This window comes from Elephantulus edwardii, unplaced genomic scaffold, assembly GCF_000299155.1.
Source record: "Elephantulus edwardii isolate Elephantulus edwardi_28Jun2011 unplaced genomic scaffold, EleEdw1.0 scaffold00018, whole genome shotgun sequence".
NCBI lineage: Eukaryota > Metazoa > Chordata > Mammalia > Macroscelidea > Macroscelididae > Elephantulus > Elephantulus edwardii.
Genome location: NW_006399768.1, coordinates 22,397,515 through 22,409,781, shown reverse-complemented (window position 1 = coordinate 22,409,781; position 12,267 = coordinate 22,397,515).

The following is a 12,267-nucleotide window of genomic DNA, read 5'->3' as shown; positions in this document are numbered from 1 at the left end:
GCTACTTGGGTTCAAAAGCAGGATATATCCGAGTTACAGCTAGAAAAGTGCTCACACACACCCCTGACTCAAAATTTCAGAAGGCAGAAGAACACATGTTGAGCTTGGAACTCTTCAGCTCCATGAAAACACTGTTATACTATATAATCTTATAAATGGATGCCTATTTTAAAGGCGGGCATTATGGATTGAACTGTGTATCCCCAAAAAGTTATGCTGAATGAGTATTCTAAGTGCTGTTGTAACAAAAGTACCAAAGCTTTAGAAAACAAATCTTTTCTCACAGTTAAATAGGTTTGAGCCAGGTCCCTTGTCAATGGCTTCGAGCTTTGCTTGGATCCACAGCGATCCTCACATGCCATCTGTCTTCCCCTGTATGCAAGCATCTGTGACTATATACCATTTTTATTATCACAAGCAATCAGTTTAGGATCCACCCTCCTTAGGCTGACTGCATCACGTTATGGAAGTGAGTACATTACCTTTGGAAAATAATCTGCTCTAATCAACTCCAAATGACTTATTGTTGCTGTTGTTGCTATTAGACACTGTTGACTTGGATCCAGCTCATAGCCACCCTATTTTTGTTGTTGTTGTTGATGATGATGATGATGATGATGTTGGTTGCCTTAGAGTAGAGCACAACTCATAGTGACTCCACGAACAAAAGGTCTGAAGCCCCTCTACAATGATCGACATTTCTCAAAGTTCATAGAGTTTCCAGAGGCATGTTGTTTAGGAAGTGGACGCCATGCCTGCTTCCAAACCTGCCACAGAATGTTACTGCTTGAGTTGCCTACAATGTATAGCGACCCTATGTACAATAGCTCTGAACCCTTCCCTGTCCTGAGCCAGTCTCACTAACCCCCATTGCCCTGTTCATTGTATCAATTCTTCTTATTCAGGGTCTTCCTCTCCTGCGCTATCCCTCTCTCCTTTCGAGCATGATGTCGTTCCTCAAGGACCAATCTCTCCTGGCCACATTCCCAAAGCAAGTGAGGCGGAGCTTAAAAATCCTAGCCTCCAAGGAGGGATTTGGTTTCACCCTCTCCAAGACAGACCGATATCTTTTCTTGGCAGTTCAAGACCCTTCGCCAGCACCACAAATTGAAGGCAGCTATTCTTCTGTCATCCTTAGTCACTGTCCAACTCTCTGAAGCATAACAAGTAATTGAGAAGACCATGGTCTGGATTAGGTGCACATTTGTATCCAGACTGACATTGTTGCTCTTCAGCACTCTGGAGAGGTCCATGACAGCAGATTTTCCCAATGCAATTCATCTTTTGATTTCCTGACTGCTTGTGGTAAGAGTGTTGATTGTGGATCCGAGCAAGCTGTAATTGCTAACAACCTCAATCTCTTCTCCATCTAGGCCCAGTGGTGAGAAAATCCTTGTCTTCTTGATGTTGAACTTCAATCCATATTGAAGACTACCTGTCCAATCTGTGCCATCCTTACTATCTCTGTTGTACTTAAGCCTTTTATTGTAATCACTGTGTCAGTTCATCCCATTTGGTCTTCCTCTTTCTCACTAGCCTTTCACTTTCCAAGTATGATGTCCTTCTCAAAGAATCCTAAGTGCACAGGGTAAAAATTGAACACGTATTTTGGAGAAATACATTTAAGTTCATAATACAGTCTTAAATCCTCTACCTGTGAATGAGACCTTATTTGGAAATAGACTTTGAAGATGTTATCAGTTAGATTAACATGAAGTCATACTGGATTAGGATGGGTCTTAACCTTGTATGAATGGCATCCTTATAAAAGAAGAGATGATACAAAGAGATGGAGAGGCCGAAGAAAGAAAATGCTGCAACTATAAGCCAAAGACTGCCTGGAGCTACCAGAAGCCAGAAGAGATACAGAGCAGATTCTCTCTCAGAGCCTTCAAAAGGAATTAACATGGCTACTACTCTGATCGAATCCCAACCTCCAGAATCATGAGGTAATTAATTTCTATTTGTAAATGCCACCCATTTGTGATATTTTCGCACAATCACCTTAGGAAACGAAAACGGAGGGTTTCCTAACAATCTATAGTCAGAAGGTAGTGACTGGTTTCTACAATTAAACACCAGCAGGACTTCGGATAAATGGAGATATAGAAATGTAACTCATCCATCAGGCTGAATGTCCGCATCACTTAGCTTCCAGAAGCCAAGCCATTTCCTCGGCCTTCCTAACATCACTAAACACAGCAAACACAAGTCAAATAGCCCTTCAATGGCTCCCACAGATGGTGGAGACTCATTCGTCTCCTCACACAAAGAACTAGAATCATCGTAACTCAAACACAGGAAGGAGGCTCCAGACAGTAGGCACTGGTCACAAATACAGGCCTTTGGAGGTCCAGCTGTCCAGTCCTGGTCACAAAACAGCTGTCCCCACAGCAAAACTTAGCTGTAATATAATTTCTCTCCACCACTTCACTATTTTTTATCTTCAAAAACTCTCCTCAGGCTCACCAACATCAACAGCAAAGTGGAAATATAAAACAAATACAGCAAACAACAGACACTGCAAAAAAGAAGGAAAGAAAATTCTCTTAAATTCAGAAAGGCTGTGGGAGAAGGTGACTATGACTGTGAAGGGGGTGGGAGGAAAGATTTTAAGCAAATCACAAGGTGTGTGAGTCTATGTCCCCAATTACCACCTGACGCTGGCTTTTATGACACCCTGGAGTCAGTCTGACCTAGATAGAGCAAGTCTTAAACTAGTTTCAGATCACACTCCTCTCCACTGTTAAGTTTCAGATGTGTGATGACAGGAACGCGGCTCGCAGGCATATCAGTAGCCCTTTGCTGGTGAATTTTTTCTTTTGTTTTTGTGTTCTCAGTCAATTCCAACCAAAAATTACCTATAGAACAGAGTAGAACTGTGTGTGTAAGCATGCACACACACAGAGACACACAAACACTGTGGGTGGGACAGTGGTTAAACTATCACTTACTAATCAAAAGGACAGCAACTCTAGTCCAACAGCCACTAACAGGAGATGTGCCATCCACTTCCATAAAGAGTACAGTCATGGAAACCTTACAGGCAGTTCTGCACTTCCCTGTAAGGGTCTGCAGAAGTGAGAACTGTCCCTACAAAACTGATCTGATATGATTAAATCTTAGTTCTACAGCTGACTGTTGTTGTTATGTGCCAGCCCGCCAGAAGTGACTCATAGCTGACCCTCCGGTAGGTTTTCAGAAACAGTAAATCAATTTCCAGGGAGCCGATTAATAGGTCTTGACTCCTGCAGAGCAAATAGTAGACTTGAACTCTTCAGAGCAGCTGGTAGACTCAAACTTCTCACCTTCTGGGTAGCAGTCAGTACTTGACCAAGACCATGACCAAGTGCTCAAACACTGTGTCATGGGAGTCCTTAGCTGGCCTGTGCACTCGAGTATGGGCTTTGGTGATGGAAGTTTTCAGGAAAGTTCTCTTTCCTGATCCTCACTCCCAGGACCTCTTTCCTAATTTTTCTCTAAAGAATAAAACACTTTCTATTAATATCTATGACCCTGTTTGACAAAATGTGTAACTTCTCATCATAACAGAAGATGAGGAGGACATTTTGGTTTTGCATCTTGTATTCTGCAATATAAGATTCTGAGTGACTTTGAACTCAAATCCTGCTCTTGGCTTCTATCACTAAGGAGTTCCCCCCCAGAAATTTAACAGGAGAATTTGGAGAAGAGTAGTACTGTCAAGCATGCCTTCCAAAAGTTGAGCACATGTCTAATAAATCTAGCGTTTAAGTATTGGACCACATCTCTAACCATAATATTTCCAAATTCATGCCAGTCGACCGGTGCTCCAGAGCTCAGGGATTCACATTGAAGGACAGAGAAGTTAAGGAATCATCAGCAAAAAGACCTTTCTCCTCTTTTGTAGTGACAGGTTCATTTACTATAGTGACATTTAAACAACATTAAAGTGATGTGAGAAGTACTGCTTCAATGCTTTGGAAATGTCGTTTTGACTAATCTACATAAAAGGAGCTCTGGTGGCTGAGTGGGTAAGAGACTGTGCTGCCAAACCAAAGGCAAACAGTTCGAATCCACCAGCTACTCCATTGGAAAAAGGTGGGCGATCACTTCCTATGTGATTTATAGCCTCTGAAAACCTGCTGGGGAGTCAACTATGAGTCAGTTCTGACTCCACAGCATATAACAACAACAACAATAACAACTGTGTACATAGAGAAAGCTCTGGGGACACAGTCCATCAAAAGCTGAACTTCTTACCTAACGGCTACAAGTTCTAACAAGTTTGAATCTGTCAATGGTTCCCTGACAGAAAGATGGGCAATCTCTTCCTGGCCTCAGAAACTCAACGGAGGGTTGGTGATGAGTTGCATAGAAAAGATAATTAAAACATACTCAAATAGAGAGTATAACTAGTAATTTCCTCATGATTGTAAAGACAGTGCCTGTTTTAGCAATGAAATTGAGAGTTCATACGTTGTTATTTTCAATGACTTACTAATACATCCATGATTCTATTTCACCATTGCTGGGTGTTGTGGGTTTTTTTTCCTTTAAAAGAAAAAATAAACTTGAAAAGAAAATTGTCATATAATATTCATAACAGATAAAACCTAACAACTATATGATAAGTAATAATGCTATAAAATTATTGTTCATTTTTTAAGATTTAATAACAGTATATATTATGTTTTTTAACTTGTCTTTGGAGATGAACACTGAAATATTAATGGATGAAATAATATAGTATCTGTGGTTCACTCTAAAGCAATCAGAGAGTGAAAAGGGGGTGAGAGTACAGAGGGAGCAAGATAAGCTATAAATTGGTAATTGATGATGGTTACTGGGTTCAATTTTCCCTTCTTCCTATATTTATTGTGTGTTAGAAATTACATATATAATAAAAATACAATTATTACATAAAATTATATAGATTTTAAATCTCTAACAATAACATATTTCTTAGAAAAGTTTCCTCCTAAGAATCTGTACACAAGTAAAATACTCTTCACAATGCTGTTGTTATGTGCCATTGAGTTGCCTGTGACTCTTAGTAACCCTATGTACAACAGTTCTGAAACCTGCCCCGTCCTGAGCCAACCTCACTGACTCTGATACACCTATCTCCATTTCCCCAGTTACTGTAAAAATTCTGGAATGGGAGTTAAGACCCTGGGGTTCCTACCCTGGTTTTGTTACTTGGGCACTGTGACCTTAAACCAATCTCTTTACCTTTGTGGGATTTATTACATTCTGTATAAAATAGGTAGGTCAAACCAGAAGTCTTCCAAGATTTCTTTCAGATGTAAGATTCTCTGGAATGTGAAGCTTATTTTAAATTAAGCAGCAAAGCATGTCAGACAAGCGGTTAAAAGTGTAACCCAGGCATAGCAATAATAACAGCTGCTAAAACTCTACAGTGCACGTGTTCAAAACTACAGAAACTACGCATTCAATCCAAATGTTGGAAGAAACAATTATCTGACATTGACCAAAGCCTTTGGCTTTGTTACTTTTTATGAAACCAGAGGTATTCTCCAGCATCAGAATGGAATGAAGTGATAGAAGTCAACTGAATTAGGCATACCTGAACTCTAGAAATACCATAGGTTTAACTGACCCAATGGGCAATGAGAGCATCATGTCTGGGAAAGGCCCTGTTTTCTCTTTATAATAGCTGAAAAGGGGAGTCAGCACTGAGGAACCTTTAAAAATCAGAGTATATTTAGAATAAAGGTTGAATTAACAGTCTACAATGCAGAAAAACAGGAATGACCTAACTGGGATCAAGGGAACGTCATTTCACCAAAAGGATTTAGCATTCCAAATTCCATTTTGGGAGTCCTTGCAAAAGAAAACAGGCTGGAATCTGTTTTAGAACAAAATTCTCACTGTAATTTTTCAGAACAGTGAGTTAGGTATTTGTGTACATTGGACCTGACGTCCTCATGGCTGTCACTTACCTGTACTTCTCATGTAGCCTCACTGGTCATAAAACATATTACTGCATAGCATTTTGTTTGGGGCCTCCATTGCATGTAATGAATTCAGTTCTAGGTCAGTTCAAGTTCAAACCAGTCCACATCAGTTATTTTTAAAGTTGTTAGTTGAAATTAAGTTCCACCTCTAGAATGCGGACTGTCTAAAGATGTTTCAATCTATAATAATTACAATATTATATCTGTCACTGTGACAAAGCAACACAGATGGTATTCACACAATCACAAAGAGAATAAAATCAAATGAAAACTTTAAATCACGGTGTGAAAACAGGCTCGAGCAGGCATGAGAAGGGCATCATTAAAATCAGAAAAATAACACTTTCTGTGCAGTTCTGCCTAAGCATCATCTTAAACAAAGATTCAATGTTTATAATGGGTTATTCTCTGGACCCTGGGTAAAACTGTTTTTAGCTGCCATGGAGCTGGCCTCCAATTCACGGCAAAGTCCTGCCCAAAGTTCATGGCTGAAGGACTGGACTGATTCTTGGAAGTAGACTGGCAAACTTTTATTCCTCCTCAATCTTAGTTTGGAAGCCCCAATGAAACCTTTACAGCTTCAGAGCAATATGCATGCCTCCACTGACAGAAGGGGAAGAAATGTGCAGGACGGGTGTTGAGCAGGAATTGAACCTGGGTCTCCCAGACTGAAACTGAGACTTCTACACTGATCCACCAATGCCTTGTCATCTTGGGTAGAGTATTATTATTTATGTTACATTCTAGTTTTCAAAATAAGCATTTCATTCAAATGTGTTACAGTGATTCCCTTTAACTCTCTTACTAAATCTTTCTTTGTTCTCCAGAACCAAGTCTAAAACTTCATTGATGACGCTGTACTACTTTCTCAATCTCTGAATTTATATAATATATAAGAGAAACCTGAACAGCCCTCAGACCTCATAGAAACAATTCACTGAGAGCAAAACGGAACATGAAGTGGGCTGTACCACCCTAGAGGTAGTATTTTTTATGTTCAGAGTACATTTTCACACTTAGGAGTCCTAATTGACTTGAAAGGGAGCTCAATTATCACGGGCTACAGTGCATTATTCTGCCAAACAAAAGATAATATTTCCAGCAGTTCAGATCCACCACCTTCTTGGCAGGAGAAAGAGAAACTGTCTCCTCACATTAAGATTTACAGTCCCACAGTGTGATAATAAACATAGATAGGTGGTAGGTGATTATGCAAAGTATAGTGTGTATGAGGGATTGTGTGGGGCACAATGTGCATGGATAAATAGCAGTATGTATGGATGTTTTTGTTGCTGTTAGGCGGAGTCTAAACCCTGCTCTATCCTGTGTCATCCTCACACTTCCTGACACACTAGAGTCCACTGCAGCAATTACCGTGTCAATCCACCTTGTCAAGAATCTTCCTCTCCTTCGCCAATCCTCCATCCTTCCAAGCACCATGTCCCTTTCCAAGGAATAGCTTCTCCCAGCAACATGCCCAAAGGATGTGAGACAAAGCTTTATCATGTTTGCCTCCAAGGAGGCTACACTTTTCCAAAGACATATATTTGTTCTTCTGGCTGCCCATAAGATGGTCAGTGCTCTTCTCCAATACCCTAGCTCAAAGGTATCAATTCTTCTGTGATCCTTATTTACTCTAGCTCTCAGATGCATGTTGTTATTGTTGTTATTGTTGTTATGTGCGGTCAAGTCACTTGTGCCTCATAGACACCCTATATACAACAGCCATGAAACCTGCTCTGGCCTGTGCCAACTTCATAGCAAGTGATAAAAAAAGATCATGGCCTGAATCAGATGCACCTTAGTCCTGAAAATGACATCACTACTCCTCAATAATTTGGAATGGTCCCTAACTGCAGATATTCCCTGTGCAATGTGTCTCCTTATTTCCTGATTGCTGGTACCAAAGGTACTAATTGTGGGTCCAAGGTAAGGTAAAGTTGTTGACAGTTTCAATCTCTTTTCCATCTGGTCCAGTAATAATATGTAAATTTTTCTTAATGAAGGATAAAAAAATGTAAAATATAAAATATATAAATATAAAATGTAAAATATAAATGAACACAGGATAATGTATGTTGTTGTTGTTATGTGCCGTTGAGTCGTTTGCCACTCATAGCGACCCTATCTACAACAGCCCTAAACCCTGCTCTATCCTGTGCCAATCGCATTGCCTCTGACACACCCATCCCAATTACCCCAGTCACTGAATCAATCCACCTCATAGAGGGTCTTCCCCTCCTGCACTGTCCCTCTACCCTACCAAGCATGATGTCCCTCTCCAAGGACCTGTTTCTCCTTACAACACATCCAAAGTATGTCAGACGAAGCCCCAGAATCCTTGCCTCCAAGGAGTAGCCTGGTTTAACCCTCTCTAGGATGAATCTGTTTGTTTTCTTGGCAGTCCATGGTACATTCAATACTCTTCTCCGGCACCACAGCTCAAAGGCATCAATTCTCCTTCTATCCTCCATAGTCATTGTCCAACTCTCTGATGCATAACAAGTGATTGCAAAGACCATGGCCTGTATCAGACACACACACACCTTAGTCTCCAGAGAGACACCGTTGCTCTTGAGTATTTTAGAGAGGTCCCTAACAGCAGACTTTCCCATCGCAATATGTTTTTTGATTTCCTGACTGCTGGTGACAAGAGTGTTGACCATAGAGCCAAGCAAACTGAAGCTGTGAACAATCTTAATCTCTTTGCCATCCATCCTGATGCTATCAGTTGGTCCAGTGGTGAGAATTTTTGTCTTCTTGACATTGAGCCTCAGTCCATACCGAAGGCTATAGTCCTTGACCCTCTGCAGCAAGTGCATGAGGTCCTCCTCAGTTTCAGCAAGCAGTTTGTAATTTCACCTTTGGCCAATTCTTAATCTGGAGCAATGAAAGGGATGATCAACCCAGGAGATAAGCTTCTTAAAAGCAGAATCTGGTAGTGAGGGTTGGGGGTTGGTCTAGGGAAAACAAAGATTTAGTCGCACCCAGTACTCTGAGTATATTTACATTTGAAGATTTTGTGGATGTACATTAACTTTTGATTGAAGAGATTCAAAGAAAGAGAAGCAGGAAAGGAGAGAAGGGAAGGAAAAAGGAAAGAGACTGTCTTTTTAAAACTAGAACAAGCTTTTTGGCTTCAAGGCAGGGTAAAATGAGGGGCCATCAGACCCAACCTCCAAGACTTAAGGTTGGAGTATGTGCACTTATACTGATCCCCTGCAACCCAGGAATAGAAATGGGAGGAATACAACAGTGGAGAAACAGGCTGAGCTTGGATATGTTCCTTCCGTGGTGCCCACCTAGCATGCGCAGATGTGTGGATGACCAGAGAAGGGTCGTAGGCTTGAGAAACAGGGAGTCATGAGGACCCTTGGTTTGTTTACTTGACTTAGCCCCTATGGTGGTTAAGGCTGAGTGAGGAGACCAATAGATCTGGAGCACAGGGAGAAGTGTGGACTCCTGAGCTTGCATCTGATGCTCATTTGAGCCTTGGCATAGATAGTTGGGGATGAGTTGACCAGAACCCAACTAGATGAAGAGAAGATGATCCATGTTTTGAGGTAGGGCAGATTGCAATGGCTTGCTGTGGACTGAACTTTATTTATGGATACAGATAATCAAAATGCTTCAAGTTAAACAGAGGATCCTTCAGTAAAAGGGATGTGCTTGTTGCCTCAGAGCATTGGTTTGATAGGGAAAGGCTAATCAGCAACTGGCTACTAAAAGTGCAAGATTGAGACATGACGTATGAAATAACTGGCTTACATGCTTTCATGAAAGTAGTTGTTGGAGGGGTGATTTTTAAGAGGGGGTCATTTTAAGGGGGAGCAAACCCCACAATATAAATGAACAAAATATAATGTAAATGAAAGACTATGGAATATAATTTGCACACTTGAAACACAATGTATATGAATGATAGTGGGCAAAGGACAAAGGAAGACAATTCAAATGGCAGACAGACAGATGAAGAAATGCTCAAAATCACTGCAATAAGGGAGATGCAAATCAAAACCCCAATGAGATACTATCTCACTCCAGTAGCAGTGGCAAAGTGTAACAGGACAGCAAGTAATAAATGTTGGAGAGGATGTGGTGAGATAGGAACTCTTATACATTGATGGTACTACCACTCTGGAAGACAGTTAGTTTGGTGCTTCTTCAAAAAGCTGAACATTGAAATTCCATATGGCCCAGCTATTCCCATTTGCTTGGAATATGTTGTTGTTGTTAAATGTCATCTAGTTGTAGATGACTCACAACGACCCTATGAACGAAAGAAAGATCTGAACACTTGTATAACTTTCAATGTTTCTCCAAGTTCATAGAGTTTCCGTAGGCAAGTTATTTTAGAAGTGGATGCCACTCCTGCTTCCTGTTTTAATCTGGGAGCTCCAACAAACACTGTCCACCATGGGTAACCATTCTCACATTTGACACATCAGTGTCACAGTGTTTAGCATCACAGCAACCACGAGTTCCCTCCAGTGCTATACCACTTGGAAGAATGTTTAACCAAAACCAAATAAAATTAGTCCTGAGGGTCACAGATTAAAATCACCCCCTTTGACTTGGTAGCATAACTTTCTATCTACTAGGCCAACAGAGCTCTATGACTCACAACAATTCTGTGAACAACAGATCTAACCCTTGCCCTATCCTACACTGTCGTCACAATCCAACACACGCTTGAACCCACTGCTACAGCCATCGTATCAACCCATTGTGTTAAGGATCTTTTTTTATTCTGACCTTCCACTTCATATCCTGAGAAAATGAAAGCTGAGGCACAAATGGAGACTTGTACACCAATGTTCATAGAAGTGTTATTCACCATCACAAGAACACAGGAACAGCCCAGATGTACAACCACAATCAAATGGATTGAGACAATTTGGTACATTCATACAATAGAATACTATGCAGCATGCAGGAACAATGATTTTGTAAATTACTACCCAACTTGGGAGGGACTAGAGAAGATTATGCGGAGTGAACTAATTCAGTCCCATAAGGACAAATACTGTATATAAAACCATTGTTGTAGAATGAGTATGAGGATCCAAGGGGAGGGTGGAAATAGAAGGGTGAGGATGGGTGGGATGGGGGTGTTAATCATAGGGCCCCAGAATTTGATGGGGGCGAAGGAAATGGGAAAGATCCAGTATGAAAAACAATGTATTCAAACTTTGTAAATAAACCAGTATAAAATAATAGGGGGGAAAAGAAAAATCTTTTTGCTATTAAAAAAATACACTTCCCAGTCACAGAAACTCAGCAAAGGATCACAATGAATCTGAACTGACTCCAGGGCAATGAGTTTGTTTAGCCTTTGTAACTGACCTAAAGGTTTGGTTTGAATTTGGTAAAAGACTTTTTTACTTGTTTGACAGGTTTAAAATGGGATACTTTAGAATAGTAAAATAAAATTAATTACTTTAGAATTGAAAATGATAACATCTAAAACTATCTGTTCCTACACAGTCGCACTGTTTAAGAAAATCAAGACCCATGGTGACTTCCCCAAGGCTGAATCACTAGTTAGTAGCAAAAGTAAATTAGCACTCACTCTGACTTCCAAGTCAGTGCTGTTTGCACTCTTTATTGCTATCACTTTTCCATGTTCTTCTTTCTTCTAAATTAAATAGGAATGGGAATCCTAAAACACTTAATTATGCTCACATGAAACTTATACCTGCACCGAGAAGCTGTTGTCCCAACAGAGCAAGGGAATACTGCATGCATCAAGGTGATATTCCCTCTTCACACCTATTCAATCAGTATGCTGAGCAAATAATTTGAGAAGCTGAACTCTGTGAAAAAGGATGTGGCATCATGAATGGTGAAAGACACATTAATACCTTTCTTATGTATATAACATAGCCTTGCTTGCTGAAAGTTAGGAAGACTTAAAAGGCATTTGATTGTGTGGATCAAAACAAACTATGGCTAACATTGAGAAGAATGGGAATTCCACAACACTTAATTGTGCTCATGTGAAATACAGACCTAGACCAAGAAGCTACTGTCCAAACAGAACAAAAGAAGATCATGTGATTTAAAATTGGGAAAAATGTGCATTGAGGATTCATCTCTTCTACATACTTGTCTAATCCGTATGTTGAGCAAATAATTCAAGAAGCCTAATCCAGGCCATAGTCTTCATAATTGCTTGCTATGTGTCAGAGAGCTGGACAATGACTAGGGATGATAGGAAGAGAATTGATGCCTTTAAGGTGTGGTGCTGGAGAAGAGTATTGAATATACTATAGACTGTCAGGAGAATAAACAGGTTCATCCTTAA